The sequence below is a fragment of the Pleurodeles waltl genome, chromosome 4_1 (genome assembly GCF_031143425.1).
Source record: "Pleurodeles waltl isolate 20211129_DDA chromosome 4_1, aPleWal1.hap1.20221129, whole genome shotgun sequence".
Taxonomy (NCBI): domain Eukaryota; kingdom Metazoa; phylum Chordata; class Amphibia; order Caudata; family Salamandridae; genus Pleurodeles; species Pleurodeles waltl.
The window spans coordinates 92,377,417-92,395,497 of NC_090442.1; the positions used below are offsets into that span (position 1 = coordinate 92,377,417).

At 44.7% G+C, this 18,081-nt stretch overlaps 1 protein-coding gene across 1 annotated transcript in view; it reads left to right on the top strand.

Annotated features, from left to right (window-relative positions):
• Nucleotides 1–4,542: 4,542 nt before the first annotated feature.
• Nucleotides 4,543–18,081, top strand: part of LOC138287417 (membrane-spanning 4-domains subfamily A member 4A-like) — a 214,960-nt gene continuing 201,421 nt past the window's right edge. Inside the window, exon 1 of the mRNA XM_069227832.1 lies at nt 4,543–4,657. The gene's annotated coding sequence lies outside the window, so the exon portion shown is untranslated. The remainder of the gene's footprint in view (nt 4,658–18,081) is intronic.

The window sequence follows — 18,081 nt, forward strand, 5'->3', positions numbered from 1 at the left end:
GCTCCACTTTTAGGATCTCGTCCACCATGGTCCTTAGCTCCCTTTCGGTGAAGCATGGATTTTTGGGGGGGACATGGTGAGGGTGGTGGATGGTGTTGGGACTGGGGACAGTGTTTGGGTGCTTCTGTGTGGGTCGCTATGCGTGTCCTGTCTGCTGGCGTTCTCTGTCTGGCTCTGGTGCTCTCCGTCTTCTGGTCCTGGTTTCCTTGCAAGTGATTGTGGGGTGTGTCTGGGGGTGTTTTATGGTGTTCTGGATGTGTGTCAGGTGTGTGGGTGCTAAGCCTAGCCAATGTGTGCAGTGGTTGCTGTTGGGCCCTCTTACTGCCCGTGGCAGTTGCAGCTGCCAATGGTCATCCGGCCTCCACTGCCCGCCGAGGTGATTTGTGCATCTTTATTTGGAGGGCAGGGTGTGGGTGTGCTTGGCGGTGGCGGGGTGGGGTGGGCCGTGATTCCCGCCGACAGGGTCCTGGTGGGGAATGGTGGTGTGGGAATGTTTGGCGGGTTGGGTTTTTTGTTCATTATATGGTGGGTTTCTATTCGCCGCTGGGATTTTGTTCACCGCCGCCACGGCGGTCTTTACCGCCATGTTCATAATGACCGCCATGGTATTTCATGTAGGTCTTTCTGCTCAGCCTGCGGAGACTGGGGCCTGTCTACCGTTATTCACAGTAGCAGTTGAAATTTGGGCTGGTATGGATTTCCTTTTGCTATGCAAGTGAGTCACTGTGCCCACACCCAGTATCCTTGCACAGCATGTTTTGATGCCAACTCATGCCTCAGTCCTAATATGCATTTTCTTGAGCCTCTGTCCGCTGATAAGAATGGAAATGTTATTAGAGACAGGATGGTGATATGTGACTGATGTGCTCTTATGATCTTTGACAATATGTGTTACACAGTCTTGACAGCTCCCTTGATCCCGCAGCACTGTTGTCTCTTTCATCCAGCTCAAATGTGTCCTGTGCAGGGTCCTTGCATTTTGGCCATTGCTTTAGTGCACACAGTGTGTTGTTCACTGATGAGCCATGATATCTGACTCTGTTGTTTTGGGCACAGAGTGGGACATGGACAATGCATGCCCATGTTTTTCAGAAAGTACTCTAGGTGTGGAAGTGTGTAATGTGATGTGGATGAGACACACAGGCCCCCGCCCCTGAAGTGGCATGTGTCTGCATCTGTCTCTGCGTTCTCTGCACATGTCCACACCTGGCCAAGCTTGACTCCTTATGTGCCCAAGACGTTACTCCCTCCATTTTGTAGGCTGGCTGTGGCCTGTAGGGACTATACGCAGTGGGTAATATTTAGAGACAGTAGAGGTTTGTGTGAATTCTTGGCTGAGGGGTTTAACTATCATTTGCCACTTTGTGTTATGATTTAGATCAATGTCAGGTTGCTAACTCATGTCCCACAAAAGTCACATTTGACCTAACTAGTCACTGCAGTGCCAGAGCTGGGTGGTGTGTGGGGCAGCCTATTGGGGAGTGTATGTAGTCATGTCCCTGTGTCCAATGGCTGACAGGATGCTCTCAGCTTGGCACACTGACATGTATGTGACTCAGCTAGTTTGTACAAGACATGTGGACATAATTTACTTTCTTGTCTTTTGTATCCATGAAGGTCAACACCCATCAGAGGAAGGGGATATGGAGAGCCATCGCCAAGAAGGTGCAGACCCTGGGGGTCCACAGCCGGTGCAGTGCCCACTGTCGGAATAGGAGGAAGGTCCTGAGACGCTGGGCCTTGAAGATTGCGGCGGCCCAGCTGGGGCTGTCCTCCCAACGCGGACAGGGTGCCCATTGAGCAATGACCCTCCTAATGGCCTGCATTTTGGTGGTGGCCAACCCAGAGTTGGATGGGCATTTGAGGGCAGCAGAGAAGCCAAAAGGGGGTGAGTACAAGGCAAATTCCTGCTTGACCCTTTGCTAGGTGAATGATTGAGAGACTGACTGCTCTCCCTGACAAAGTGGGATGTGTCATGTGTCACAGATTATTTGGGAGCTAATTTGTGTAGATGGGCCATGTGTTTCCAACTGGTGTGCTCTGCCTTTTGGACCTGGGACCTAGGACAAAACTGTGGGAAGTCCTCAGTCCGTTTGCTCAGCACGAAGCACATATGGTTGTGTTTATTGTACAGATATTCTATATTACCTCCTCTGGTGGGTGCTAGTTTTCACCAAAAGATCACTCCTCACAAATGTTACAGTCTAAAGGTAAGTAGGATGTGGGTCACTGTACTCTACCATGCGTCTGGGGATATGTGTAGATTGACACTCGCCACCCAGGAGCAAGCTTTCTCATGTGTATGATGGGTGCTGGGGCCTCACTGCAGTCTGTGATGTGTAGGTGTCCGTCATACATGTGACATGATTTACATGGCTAATTGATGACAGCTGTAGCAAATTACTTTCCCTTGGTAAGTGGGGAATGTGCATTGTCATGAGTGATGTGTCATCACTGTAGCCATCATTCCTTGTGCCCTCATGTCTGCATGTGCTCCATTCCCCTTAGGATACAAATCAATGCAATTGTTTTAGGCATGTGCTAGCCATGTGGATGGGACTATGTATTGAGTCTCTCACATATATGTGCATGGAGTACTACTGCTGTAATGGTACATCTACAATGGTGGTCCATGTTTGTGCTACCACAGACAGGAGTGTGCCACCAGCATATGTTGTCTGATAGATACTTCCAAAGCCTCATAGTATGTCATTAGTAATGTGGAACTGCAGTAGCTATGAGGGACATAAGAGATAGGGCCAGAGTGTGGATCCTCTTCATGTTCATATGTACCCTTGATGTGGAATCATGTTTGGAGGTGCACTGCACCTTTGTACATGTAGTACATTCTGCCCTGGCTGTTGGGATGGATCATTGATTGACTTGCAGTGATGTTTATTTTAAAAGTAGGACAAAATAAACATGTTACAGCAGTAATACCTCATTTTCAAAATAAGATGTAATTATTTTGAATACATTAAATTAAATTAAAATTATTTTCCGAAATTTAAATTAAAAAGTAATACCTCATGTCCAAAATTAGATATAATTATTTTGTATATATTAAGTTGAACACTTTTTAAAAAAAATTCAATTAAAAAGGAATCCCACCTAAAGTGAATATATTACATATTTTTATGTTTAGACAATTATTAAGAGTAATGTTTAGATATATTTAAAACTATATTCATAATATTTTAACAATAAAAATGAATGTTGCATTACTATTTAATTAAAAAAGATTACTCAATTATGTACAAATAAACGTGTTTTATTTTTTGGTAACTTTTAATATTGCATTACATTTACTTATATTTTTAACTATTTTAAAATAATTACATTAATATTGTCATTATTTCGTTGAATTTTTATTTGTAGTCCCTACTACCATTATTTTCTGTGCGAAGGTTTTGCAGTGTATGTAAGTAGCCATGGACTTCCTCCAGCTTTGAGCTGAGGTGCATTTCCAAATGTTTTGGATATTTTTTGTCATTAGTAATTATAATGGTGCAGTTTCGTTTCTATCCCATCCTTAACTCCAACTTTGTCCCTGCTAAACTCATCCACTTTAGTCATAAAAATTCCCCATTTTACAGACATTGCTGCTTCCCTGACACATTTATTACTAAACCATATACCTACGTGTGCGGAGACTGCTCGTGTGTGTGGGTGTGGAGCTCCAAACAGAAAAATCTAGGACAGGTTGGGCATAGCCCTCTGCAAGTAGTTTGTGAATAGCATTTTAGGGCTGATTTTGAGTTTGGAAACTCCAGATGGTGAGGTCACCATGGTACCATGCTGGTGACTTCTCCGCTGGCCCCATTACAACTTTCCCACTGAGCTGACCGGCGGAAACCAAAGTTTCTGCTGGAGAGCCCAGTGGAAAAGGTGCGGCAACATTGCCTGCGGCTCCGCAGCATGCAGGGGGCACTAGCTCCCTTGAAATGTGCACTATCTGTACTGCCCCTTGTACTTATCTCCGCAAGCCTTTTCATGGCAGTGGAACCATCATGAAAGGACTGGTAGAGAACAAGGTTGTAATCAGCAGGGCGATGATGACTTCAGCGTCACCCTGGCTGATTACAAGTAGAACCGACGTCAGCAGTCGGGTTCACTGGTCCTGACGGGGACGGCAGTAGGTTGGTGGGTCTGCCCACCAACCTCATAATGTGGTGATCGGACTGCCACAGGCACAGCAGTTCGACCGCCACCGTGAGGGCTGGTGGTCGTGGGACCACCAGCCTCGTAATAAGGCCCTTGTAGTAAGTTTTGTGGTGCTACTTTAATACTACAAAGTACAGTTTGTAAATTGGCCCTATTGAGTTTGATTCGTTTTCCCATGAAAATACAGGAAGGCAAGGTTTTATTCTATTGAATTTCAACTTCAGCCTTTTGAGAGCAACTGAAAGTGAATTATGTCTCTTCTCAGAGGGGGCGGAAGCTGACCCTCCTATAACCTTTGACAAAGCCACAACCTTTGGAAGAGTCTGAGAAAACAGTCTCTCTCGACGTTCAGCTTCCTGTACACAGGAAGTAGGCGTGGGCGTGAGTATATTTTTTATCACCAGTAACCACGACTTGAACTTCATCTGGTGCTGGGGAAAGAAGCATCCTTGGGGTTCTGCTAATTGGGACAGACGGAGAGGAGCTCTAAAAGGTAAGAGAAAGGGAAGAAATAATCGAACCCAATCACAATTAAGCTATTGGACTTTCTGTACTAGGAGGCTGGGGCCCAGTACCACCCACTGGAGAGGCACCGTGCCTGGTATATTGTCACACTCATCGCTACATTTTCTGTCATGGCAGTTTAAGACATCACTCTGTCTCTCTATCCCGCTCTCTCTAGATCCCTCTCTATCTTGCTTTGCGAAGTTCCTTTCCTGGATCTGAACCCTTTTGGTGTTCTGTCTCTCCTTCCCTCTTAAGATCCGTGTTTTTTTCCCTTAACTTTTTAAGGTGAGGTGCCTCCTGATAGTAGCTAAAGGTCTCTTGAAGTCAGCGCCTATTAAAAATTACAACTGCCTTTTAATAATTCTCTTAATTTTATACATTGCTTTACATTGGAGTCGACATATACCTTTTTGTACCATTTCATATTTTTCACTTAGTAGAACATCATTTTTGCTACTTATCATCTACAGTGCAATTTTAAGCAAACGTGCAAACTCTAACACGAGGCTACTGGATACCTTAAATAACAGAGAAATATCAATAGGAGAAGCCACTGGAATCATCACATTGAAGAACTAAATTATGTGATCATGTTCTTTGAATTATGCGGCTTGAAAAGAAATATTATTAGCTCACTACTTGAACAGTATAACCTGCTTTTTCCCACATGGCTTGACACTTCTCTTGTGCCCCCTCAGCGCCCCCCTACCGCCACCAATAGTGCGCTGTATTTAATAAAAGGTGGACTATGGCGCAGGGTAGAGGCAACATCATCAACATTTTTTATGCTATTGATGTACTGTGCAGGATTACCACCAAATATTGGTTCTAATCCTGCAGAGTACATAGGGGACCATTGAAAACAATGGTATGCCCCCTTTTAACGCCTGCTCTGTGCAGGAATTTAAAATAGCTGCTACAAATGGCACAGTGGAATGTCTTAGATTGCACTGCACCATTTCTGCGGTCCCCCTAACGGGGGAACGCTCCCCCTTGAATACATTATGCCTGGTGCAGGCATAATGTGTCGCAAGGGGTTACAAAGTGGTGCAATGCATTCATTGCTCCACTTTGTAAATATGGTGCTGCGAATTAAGCCTCTTTGGGCCACATTAGCATCATAAAAAATTACACTAATGTGGCTCAAGGCGACGCTAGGCCTTAGTAGCCTTAGGGGCCTGATGTACTTTTTGACAGATTGTAAATGGTGGGTGCAAATAGTGAGTGCACCAACTTTTTGTGACCTGTCCATTGTTATGCAATGCAACTTTTGTCCTAATCTGTTACATCACTTTTATGCCTTGCTAATAATAATCAAGCAGAATGCAATTTGGGACCCCCGCAAAAGGCTTAGAATGGAGAGATGGAGCCCTGCAGCCAAATAGTGGGACGCTTCATTTTTTGCAAATCAGACGCAGCCCCAACTCAGGTGCAGATATTACATTAGTGGCCTGTAGCTGCAGTTGAGGTCAGAAAGCATTGGTACCTACTTCTCCAACTCTCATCTTGGAAGGGGATGGATAACCCTTTCCTGGACATTCTTATTTGCGATTCCCACTGGGTCGCAAAACCCCCTTTTAGAAGTAAGAATCCCAACTTTTAAAATGGGTGTTGTACCTAATAAACCACACTAGCATGTCCACAGAGCTGTGTTTTTAGGGGCGAGCGCTCCTTCCCTCTTTTAATATCTCTTTATGGGGATTTTAACTACGCCCATGTCACGTCAGTCACTTTCATTTGTTTCGTGGGTTTGCCTTTTAAAATCCGCTTGTTTTCATTCGTGAAAGGCATTCATACGTCATGCCTTTTCCGGTGTTTAGCCCTCCCCGAGAGCACCGGTAAACTACTGGAAACATACGAGGCTCCATGTTTTCCGTCTGGTTTTTGGACTACTTTTTCTCTTTATTTCGCAGCGCAATCGCGCTGTGTTCATTTAATGTGGCAAGAAAATCTGGTTCGAAGTTTACAACGCTAATAGCTCTAACTCGACGTAATGCGTGACCCGTTTTATTGCAAATGCTTGCTGCTATTGGGGTTGAGATTGGGGGCTCAAGAACCTGTCTGCCCAGGTACCCAAAGCAGTAATTGTCACAAGGCCAAAAGCCAAACTGTTTCTTCATTTTATAGGGTTGCATCTCCTTGACACTATCTGCTCAATGGTTCTTACAGAATGGACGGCACAAAAGTCTGCAACTCCTTTTGTGGTAGAAAAGTGTCTCAAGTTATAAAATGCAGCAATAAGTGGCTAGATGCAGCCCTATGGCACTACACGGCAAACCTCCGCCTCAATCTATTCATTGAAACCATGGAGCTGTGAACAGGTCCAGATCTAGGCAAAGCTGCACTGTGCAAGGTACAATCAGCTGATGATGCAATATGGTCCTTAGAAACAGAACATATGTGCTCATTAACAAATGAGGCACTTTGCGTAGGTGGCAAAACTCATTGCATCATGTTTTCTGTTAGAGGGGGGAGTGTGAGCTTTCTATGTAGTGTGGGCCATCTGGAATATTGCCACTTGGCTTGGTTAAATACTGGATCATACCCATCCTGTACACAAAGAGAAATATGTTTAGATTCGAGTTTCCTGAAGCTGGCCTTTACAGAACATTTAAAATAAAACCCAACCCAAATGGTTTTCCAAAGATCTCCAGGTCAGATTTTGAGCTTCTCTGTCTTCAGTACATAAGGATGTTTCTCATTAATTTTCCTGGCAAAATTGATGCTTTGACACTCTTTCATGGGAATTGATACTGAATTAAAAAAGAGGTATTAGCAGATGTGGAACAGCACAGGACCTGTAGATTCCCTCTGTGACGCTTTCTGTCGTCAGACTTGCACCCAAATCCTAGAGGAATTCTCACACCTCATACAATGCAGATCCAAGAGTGAAAATAACACAGTGACAGCAGGCCTGCCACGGGGTTCCAGCTTGGCTGATCTTTTTTGAAGAAGGGGTATGTCATCGGAAAGTGGGGAGTCAGAAAAGTGATGTACTGGATGTAGTGGGAGATCTCTCCTATTATGTGGGGACCATTGGTGGACCTTTTCTCTCTGGAGCCCTGTGGTTTACGTGATGCATCAGAACAGGGACACGTCCTTCGGGATGGGCTCTCCAGACACGGGGCGGACCTACTGGCGGTAGGAAAATTCCATCTGGGTTGCCCACACACTCAATGCCATTTCCATCTGCTATTTTTCTGTCCAGCTCCATTCAGTAGAGATACTAGCCTTTAACTGTAGAAGGGGAGCCAAGTGAGGTGGGCCTGTTTTTGGCAGATGTCCCTTTGATACACATCTTTAAATTAAGGGCTTGATCTTTAGGAATCCTGTTGTAAAAAAAAGTGTGATTTCACAGACAAGGTGATAACATAAGAACAACTATGAACAATGATTCGACGCCTCGCTTTAGGGTTCATGATGAATAAATGGAGAATAATGTGCCGTAAAAGTGCTACTGGATGTTTGTTTCACTTTTCCATCCCAAAGCTCCATAGCCATAAAGCATTATGTTAACAGTATAATTGCATCACATAAGGTAGTGCTTCATAAAAGGTAGCTGGTCCTGGGTGTGGTAGCAAGTCTTGAGCACAAGATGCAGCTTCAGTGGTGCTCAATGCCTGAAAGGATCAATAGACAGAAAGAAATATCATAAACATGAACCCTCTGTGAACCAGCACAGTCTCATTGTCTTTGGTTTCCCAACTTGGTAAACTATTCATGAAGAGGAAAATAAAAGAGACCATGTGAAATCTTGTAAAGGAGCAGCACACATCTTTCAATGTGATAATAATGAATACATATTTTTATATTTAACACATACTATTACCCAATGTAATGAAACTCAGTAAAGGCACCGAAGAAGCATGAAAAGGTTATTGTGGGTATTAAAAGATGCCAGTGACAAGTAATTATATCAATGAATCACCTTGTCACCAGTACACAGAAGCCAGCCAGGAGCAAGGATGAATTCTGGGTAAGTCTTTGTATGTTTCCTGAAACTGCCTGTATTGCTGCCAAAGACAGCCAAGGACCAAAAGGGCTCGGATGTTGCATTGTTTAGGGGATAATATGAGCCACCTCCATTGTGTATAGAGTTGTTTTAGACTTGCAAGGAAGGGCGAGGGGTGTTCTGTGCTATTCTGCGTTTGCCAATTGCTCTTCTGATCAATGAAGCATCTTTGAAGGGACCTTCAAAACATGATAAAATCTGTATTATTTATAAAATGGTCCCTCTGTGGCGTACCCCATGACCGTATTTAGTAATGCCAGAATGAACTTTCTTTTAAACCTCAAGCTGCTCTTTATTTCAGCTTTTTAGGAACAGCATAACTGTCAGGTGAAGTTGTCATTTACTGAGACTGTTATCTATTTGTTTAAAATTTTTTTTGTAACAAAAATAATCTGTCACAAGAATGCGATCTGGGTGTAAGAAAAGTGACAGCAGTGATTGTTCCTTTACTTTGATATTTTGAAGAAAGCTGTTGGAAATGGCCCTCTTTGGAGGGTCATCCCCAATCTTTTTGCCGCCTTACTCCTATTTCTCCTGACCTGTTTGTGTTGGCGTTAGGACTCTGGGCACTTTACCACTGCTAACCAGTGCTAAGGTGGATATGCTCTCTGTGTAAATTGGATTGGTGATTGGCTTTTCCATGATTGGTCTATTTGATTTACTAGTAAGTCCCTAGTAAAGTGCACTACAGGTGCCCTGGGCCTGTAAATCAAATGCTACTAGTGGGCCTGCAGCACTGGTTGTGCCACCCACATTAGTAGTCCTGTAAGCATGGCTCAGACCTGCCACTGCAGTGTCTGTGTGTGCAGCTTTAAAATGCCAATTCGACTTGGCAAGTGTACCCACTTGCCAGACCTAAGCCTTCCCTTTTTATACATGTAAGGCACCCCTAAGATAGGCCTTAGGTAGCCCCATGTGCAGGGTGCAGTGTATGTTAAAAGTGGACTTGTACTGATGTGTGTTACATGTCCTAACAGTTAAATACTGCTAAATTCAGTCTTCATTGTTGCAAGGCCTATCTCTCTCATAGCTTAATATGGTGGATGCCTTTAAATATTATTAAAGTGTAGATTCCCTTTGAGGGCAGATAGAAGTCTGGAGTTTGGGGTCTCTGAACTCACAATTTAAAAATTCATCTTTTAGTGGGGTTGGTTTTTAGATTATTAGTTTGAAAATGCCACTTTTAGAAAGCAGGCATTTTCTTACTTAAACCATTCTGTGCCTGTTTGTGGATTACCTGTCTGGGTCAGTTTGACAGTTGGGCTGTTTGTGAATCCCATCTAGACAGTGAGACAAAGGGAGCTGGGATGGAGCCTGCATTTCCTGATGAGCCATCCGTGCTAGAGTGGAGGGAGGAGTGGTCATTTACACCTGAATGGGCTATACCTGCCCTCTCACAATGCAGTCTCCAACACCCCTGTGTGTGTCTGGGGCCTGGCCTGGGCAAGGCAGGATCTTGTAAACAACAAACACTTTCCTTTGAAGTTGCCAACTTCAAAGGCAGAAAGGGATATAAGTATTGGGCCCAAAACCCCTGAAAATCAGATCACTTCTGGATTAAATAAGAACCTCTGCCAAGGGAAGAGCTGAAAAGCTGAGGAGAGGTGCTGCCCCTGCCTGTGACTGTGCTTTGTTGGGCTATCCTGCAGTTGCTACTTCTGCCTGTGAAAGGAGACAAAGACTGGACTTTGTTGTGCATTCCTGCTTTTGAAGAATCTCCAAGGGCTTGAGTTGAGCTTGCCTCCTGTTTTGAAGTCTCAAGGCAATCAAAGACTTCCTCTACTAACAACTGGATTCCTGCCGAGACTCCTGCCCTGCCAAGTGGTGTCCTATCCAGTCCCGGGGCCCTTGAAAGGTGAAGTTGGCAGACAAGAGCTGAAAATCCACACACAGAATGCCGCCTGGGGAAATTTATGCAGCACCATCTTCAATGCGGCTGATAAACGATGCGCCGCCGGTCTTGCGGCTAAAATCGGCGCTCCACGTGCATCGCGGCTAGAAGAGCGACACATCACGGCTTGAGAAACGCTTGCGGCTGCTGATAATGACGCAAACCCCACGCAGTGCTGTTTTCTCACACTGTGCAACAGGATTTTCCACGCATCGTCCCTGGGCATCAAACTCAACCCAACTCTGTGCGGATCCAAGGTGCCCTATCCAGAAATCAACACATCGCTATCTTGCGTGGGAGAAGAAACAACGCATTGCCGACCTGACCGGAGAAGAAAATTATGCACGGCCTCCCTTGTGAGGTCGGAATCGATGCATTACTGCCTTTTCCGACGCATGCTTGCCCGTGCGGCTTCATTTTATACACTAACCAGGTACTTTGTTTAACAACAGCATTCTCACTGTTTTCTAAGAATTAAGACTCTTATTATTTTTCAAATTCATATCTTGACTTGTGTATGTTGGATTTTTGTTGTTTTGGTCTTGTTGGATTTAGATAAATATTACCTATTTTTCTAAACTGGTGTGGTGTGGTGTCCATTTTGTAGTGTCTTCACTGTATTACTGTGTGTGTTGGTACAAATACTTTGCACATTGCTTCAGAAGTTAAGCCTGCCTGCTCATGCCAAGCTACCAAGGGGTGAGCGGGGGTTAATTGAGGGTGATTCTCCTTTACCCTGACTACAGTGAGGGTCCTTGCTTGGACAGGGGGTTACCTGACTGCCAACCAAAAAACACATTTCTAAAAAAAGCTTTGGCTCACGTTTTTGGGTGAGTCTGAAAATGTTTATTGTGATGTTAACAGTCTGTTATTCAGAGAGGTAACCAAGAAGGTGACCCCTATACATCAGTTATGGAGCAAGGCTCCCTGATACAAGGCTGAGCTCAAATATCGACTCTACTATACACATGGTTTTAGTATCAATCCCATGACAGTATTTAACGTAGCTGGTGGCTAGCTACGCTCAGAAGAACCAGTGAGTGACCTTCATGAGCAGCAAAAATATACACAGCTGAGGCTGAGGAAGCTAGTTTTCAACTTTCGCATCTCTGCTCCTAGCACACAGCAATTTCATGTCTCATAGATGGTGCAGCCATCCGGCATAGAATGCAGTAGTGGAGAGTGCAGTGTTTCAGAATAGAGTGGCATAGAGTGGAGCAGCATAGAATGCAGTGATGCAGAGTAGAGTGGAGTTGCCTACACTGGAGTGGTGAAGAGTGAGGTAAAGCGCACTGATATAGAGTAGAGTGATGCAAAATAGAGTACAAGGCGTAGAGTGAAGTGGCATAGAGTGCAGTCATATAGTGCAGTGCTGCAAGTGGCATAGAGTGCGGTGGTGTAGAGTGTAGTGATGTTGAGTGCATTGGTGCCGAGTGCATTGCCTTAGAGTGCAGTAGAGTGGTGTACAGTACAGTGCAGTGGCATATAGCGCAGTAGCACAGATTAGAGTGGCATAGAGTTCAGTGGTGAAGAGTGCAGTGTTGCAGAGTGCAGTGGTGTAGAGTAGAGGGGTAGAGTGCATTGGAGTGGAGGGCAGAGGCATAGAGTGGTGCAGAGTAAAGTGATGTAGCTTGCAATGGTGTAGAGTAGAATGGTGTAGAGTGTTGCAGAGTATAGTGGCATATAGTACATTTGTGCAGAGTAGATTGGCATACATTGCACTGACGTAGGGTATTTTGGTATTGAATAAAGTGGTGTAGAGTGCACTGCCATTGAGTGTAGCGGCGTAGAGTGCTGCAGGGTAGAACAGAGTGGTGTAGAGTGGAGTAGGTAGTTTGCACCATTCGATTCTGCACCACTCCACTCACCATTCCATTCTACGCCACTCCACTCTACACCACTGCAGAGTGGAATAAAGTGACGTGTAGTTCAATGGCGTAGATTAGATTGTTTCAGAGTAGAGTGCAGTGGCATAGTGTGCAGTGTCATGGAGTGTATTGACATAGAGTGCAGTGGTAGAGTGACGCGGAGTGTAGTTGCATACAGTGCATTGTGTAGAGTCCAGTAGAGTGGCATAGAGTAAAGTTGTGCAGAGTAGAGTGCAGTGGTGCAGAGAAGAGTGGCGTAGAGTTCAGTGTTGTAGAGTGCAGTGTTGCAGAGTAGTGTGGCGTATAGTGAAGTAGTGTAGAGTGAAGTGGTGCAGAGTAGAGTGGAGTGGTGCAGGGCAGAGTTCAGTGGCGTAGAGTGGAGGGGTGCAGAGTGTAGTGGTGTAGAGTGCATTGTGGTAGAGTGGTGTAGAGTAGAGTGGTGCATAGTAGAGTGCAGTGGCATACAGCGCAGTGGCAGAGAGAGCAGTGGCATAGTGTGCATTGGTGCTGAGGGGAGTGCTGCAGAGTAGACTAAAGTGGCATTGAGTGCAGCTACTTAGAGCGCAATGGTGTAGAGTTGTGTAGCATGCAGGTGTGATAAAGTGAAGTGGCATTGAGTGTTGCAGAGTAGAGTACAGTGATGTAGAGTGCAGTGGCATAGAGTAGTTTGGTAGTGTGCAGTACAATTGAATGTATTGGTTTTGAGTAAAGTAGTGTTGAGTGCACTGACATAGAATGCAGATGTTTAGAGTAGAGTGGCTTAGAGCACAGTGGCATAGAGTGGTGCAGACAGACTAGAGCAGCACAGGATAAAGTGCAATGGTGTAGAGTGGTATGGTGAAGAGTGGAGTAGAGTGGTATAGAGTTCAGTGGCATAGAGTAGATTGTTTCTGAGTAGAATGAAGTGTCATAGAATGGAGTTCTGCAGGGTAGAGTGGAATAGTGCAGAGTAGAGTGCAGTGGCATTGAGTAATGTCAGAGCATTGTGGCATAGATTAGAGTGGCACAGAATGGCGTAGAATTCAGTGGAATAGAGAACAATGTAGAGTGGTGCAGGGTGGTGTAGACTGCATTGGCATAAAGTGCAGTGGCATAGAGTAGAGTGGTGCAGAGTTGAGGAGAGAGGCATAAAGTGAAGTGGCATAGAGTGCAGTGACATAAAGTGTAGTGGTGCACAGTAGATTAGAATGGCGCAGAGTGTAATGGCGTCTAGTGCATTGGCATTGAGTGTATTGGTGTAGAATGCATAGGCATAGAGTGCAGGAGAGTGGTGTAGACTAGCCTAGTGCAGGACAGAGTGTAGTGGCACAGAGTAGAGTGGCAGAGAGTTCAGTGGCAAAGAGTGCAGTGTTGCAGAATAGAGCATTGTAGAATGCAAAGGTGTACAGTAGAGTGGCATAGAGTGCATTGGTATTGAGTGCAGTGGCGTGGAGTGGTGCAAAGTAAAGTGATGTAGAGTGTAATCGTGTAGAGTACCATCGCATAGAGTGTTGCAGAGTAAAGTAAAGTGTTGTACAGTGCATTTGTGCAGAGTAGATTGATGTAGAGTGCAGTGGTGTATTGTGCATTGGTTTTGAGTAAAGTGGTGTAAAGTGCATTGGCGTTGAGTGTAGTGGCACAGAGTGCAGTTGTGTAGAATAGAGTGGTGTGAAATGGAGCAATGCAGGTTAGATTTCAGTGGTGTAGAGTGGCATAGAGTGCATTGGTGCAGAGAAGAGTGGTGTAGAGTTCAGAGGTGGAGGGTGCAGTGTTGCAGAGTAAAGTGGCATAGAGTGAGTGTGGTAGAGTGGAGTGGTGCAGAGTAGAGTGATGTAGAGTAGTTTAGAGTAGAGTGTAGTGACATAGAGTGCAGGGTCATAGAATGAAGTGGCATAGAGTAGAGTGGCATATAGTTCAGTGGAAGAAAGTTCAGTGTTGCACTGTAGACACTTGTAGAGTGCAGTGGTGTATAGTAGAGTGGTATAGAGTACATTAGTGAAGAGTGCAGCGGCACAAAGTGGAGTGTTGCTGAGTGCAGTGGCACCGAGTGCAGTTGCCCTGAGTGCAGTGGCATAGTGTAGATTGTTCAGCTTAGAGTGCAGAGTAGATGAGAATGCAGTAAAGTAGATTGACATAGAGTGCACTGGCATAGTGTGGAGTGGTACAGAGTAGAGTGCATTGGCGCAAAGTTCAGTAGCATTGAGTGCAGTGTTGCAGAGGAGAGGGGCATAGAGTGTAGTAGCCCAAAGTGGAGTGGTGTAGAATGCAGTGGCGCATAGTAGGGTAGTGTGGGGAAGAGTGCAGTGAAATAGAGTAGAGTGGTATAGAGTTCAGAAGCATAGAGTCGAGTGGTGCAGAGTAGAGTGCCGTGTTACAGTGTGGAGTGTTTTGGGGTGGAGTGGGGTAGTGTGGAATGGTACAGAGTAGGCTGCAGTGATGTTGAGTGGTGCAGAGTGGAGTTGGGTAAAGTCAAGTATGCACGGTGTGGTAGTGTACTGCCATTACAGACAACGCATTTTCAATTGAAGTGACCATTACATTTGCACAGACATACACTTTCACTGCTTAAAAACGATTATGTGTGAAAACGTCATCAGCTAGGGGGTCATTACGAGTATGTCGGTCTTAAAACCGCCACACGTGTGGTTGCAGTCAGGACCACCGCGGATTCAGTAGTTGGACCGTCACATTACAACCGTGACTGTTAGACTGTCAGGAAACTGCCGGCTCCGCCAAGATCATGGATCCTGGCGGCCTGGTGGTGGCGGAGATCGTAATCCGCCAAGGCAGTGCTGCGGATTACGACCGCGTTCTCCGCCAGCCTTTTTATGGTGGTTTCACTGCCATGAAAAGGATGGCAGAAAACAGGTTCAGGAGGCCACGGGGGGGCTTGCACTTCTCTTGCACACGGCATGGGCAGTGCAGGGGCCTGCCTGCCCAGCACCCTTGCAATGTTCACTGTCTGCTTTTCAGACAGTGAACATTGCGAGGGTGCTGGTGCTGGTGCACCCTGCTGGCTACAGCATTGCTACCAGCTCAGTTACGAGCTGGAGACAATGCTGTAGCTTGTTTCCCGCTAGTTTGGGGGTGGAAACTCAGGTTTCCGTCTTCCGGAAAACTCATAATGACTCCGGCGGGGAGGTCAACACTTAGGCAGCAGCCACCGTGTCGGGAGTTTGTCGGACGGACTTTCCCATCTGCCAAACTCTAAATGAGGCCCCTAGTGAATTGCTTTGTTTTGATCGTATTTAAATATTTGTTTCCACCACATTTAAGAATTACCAAAAATGGGCTTCATTTGCGCCTTTCTAATTCTGATACATTATGAAATATCTGCACAGTTAATTTATTAACTTTTTTTTTTTTTGCTGTGCTACAAAAAATTTAACATTGTACAGCCTTCCTCGATCATACCTCTAGTAACCAGCATGATTTTCACATACATCTTCTCACTTTGAAGTCAGAAACAAATGCAAACATCAAGCTCTCTGGAAGACAGAGTATGACGTATTTGAAAGCACAGCAAATGCAGCAAGATTTAAAGGCCTGTTTACAATAATCCAGTACTGGTGGAAGATTACAGTAAATAGGGTTTGGGCAACTGGACAGCCGAAAACAATTACAGCCAGAAATAGAAAGCAAACAAATGTGAGGTACAAACCTCAAAGCTGACGGTGAGCAATGGGTGGAATGCATTCCCAGGGAATCTTTCCAAACGTCCCCAAGGGGAAACATCCATTACCATGAAGTCTTTACCACGTATAACACTTACAATGTAGTCACTACAACTCATATGTCATTACGACATATATACATTTACTACAAATGCTTTTACCACACATGGTTTTACCAGTGATTAGTAAGTCAGTATATAGGTAAGTATATATATATATATATATATATATATATATATATATATATATATATATATATATAGCATTTAATAAGAGTATTGTTTGATTAAAAGATTTTAAAGATTGCTATACTAATCTTTAGGGATGGGATGCAAGGGGTAAAGGGAAATTGGGTGGGGGAGTGTATAAATACTCAGGTATTACATTTATTAACTGAGCATTAATGTTTAAAGATTAAAATATAGGATTTTTAATAACAGTGCACTGCACAACTTTGCATTACTTTAATATACTATCCAATGTAAATATTGAAATCCCACCCTTACACTTTGCATTGAGTTTGTAATGCAAAAGTCATGCAAAACTGGCCTAAAGGATTAGTTATCCTGGGCTTGAGTGTCAGTAAGTATGAGTGAGTGAGATTAAGTGAATGCAAGCGAGTGAGTGAGAATGAAGTGAACGTAATTATTGTGATAAAGAATTACCTAGGGCAAAATACTGATGCTAGCATATTTGCAGAAAATCTTAGTGTAAGAAACTTGGGTACTAGATGAGGGGGACGAAAACCTACCCAAGCAGCAACCACAATCACAATCACTAGCAAACCCAACATTAACGTGTGCTCAACCCTCTGGTAGCATGGCAGAGAGCAGTCAGGCTTAACTTAGCTGCAATGTGTAAAATATTTGTGCAGCACTTCAAACAGTAATAAAGTGAAAAGACAACACAAGAAAAGTCCCACATCAATTTAGAAAAATTGAGTAAATTGTAATAAATGATTTGAGATCAAAACAACAAACATCCAATCAGTAGAACTGTAGATAAGCAATTTTAAAAATGTAAGTGAAAATAGTGCCTAAGACCACAAAGTGCTACCTGTGGATATCTGGTTACACTGGATCGAGACAAAGTCACAAGTTCACGTCACCTGCAATGGAGTGTATACTGGCTAAAAGGATCCACTTAGGCCCATGGAACACACCTTAATCCTGGTTCTGAAAAGATACAGAGTGTTGCGTTGAGGATGCTTCGCACAGCGGTGATTCCTAAGAGCTGCAAAGCTATGATGCAAGATCCTGGGTCTTCGTCGATGATGCCATCGATGAGGGGCTTGCGATGAGAAGTCCGCATGGAGATGTGTCATGCAACGGCTGTGGGGCTTGTGATGCAAAGGCCTGCATTGAGGTTGTGTAGCACAGTGGCGGTTCCTAGAAGGCTGTGGATGGTGATGCAAAGTCTTGCGCTGGACATAAACCGCACAGAGGTCCTGAAGAGGAGTTTGGTGAGGGGATGTGTTGGGTAGCATCTCCCATGTGGTGTTTCTATTCAGTAATACATTGCATTGTGGCTCTAATGGGTCTGTTCTGCTGGAACCACATTTGGGCTGGCAGAGCACCTTCATGTCCACGTCCAAGGGTCCAGGACTAGGGTGCACCACTTGGGAGGGTAGGACTCACAGCAGAAAGAGTCCAGGTGCTAGGTAGAAGATGGGCCAGCCAACTAACCCTTGGAGTCACTGTGGTGATCCTTTCTTAAAGTAGCTCGACTCTATTAGTTGGGGGAGACATCCCTGAGCCACCTTTCCATGCGCAAGCTCATAAATGGTTGGGGGAGCGAGTCTGTATATAGGGTTTGTAAGGTTCAAGAGAGTGATGGAGGGTTTGGAAGAAGGTTAAGGAGCTGTTGAAGATCAAGCACAGTAATAGATATACCCCTCTGTGGCAATCGCTGCTTTTCCCAATTAATTTCTTTGATACAATGGGTAGACGATGGGAGCAGTCCAGCCTTCTTAGGTTAGGGGATCAT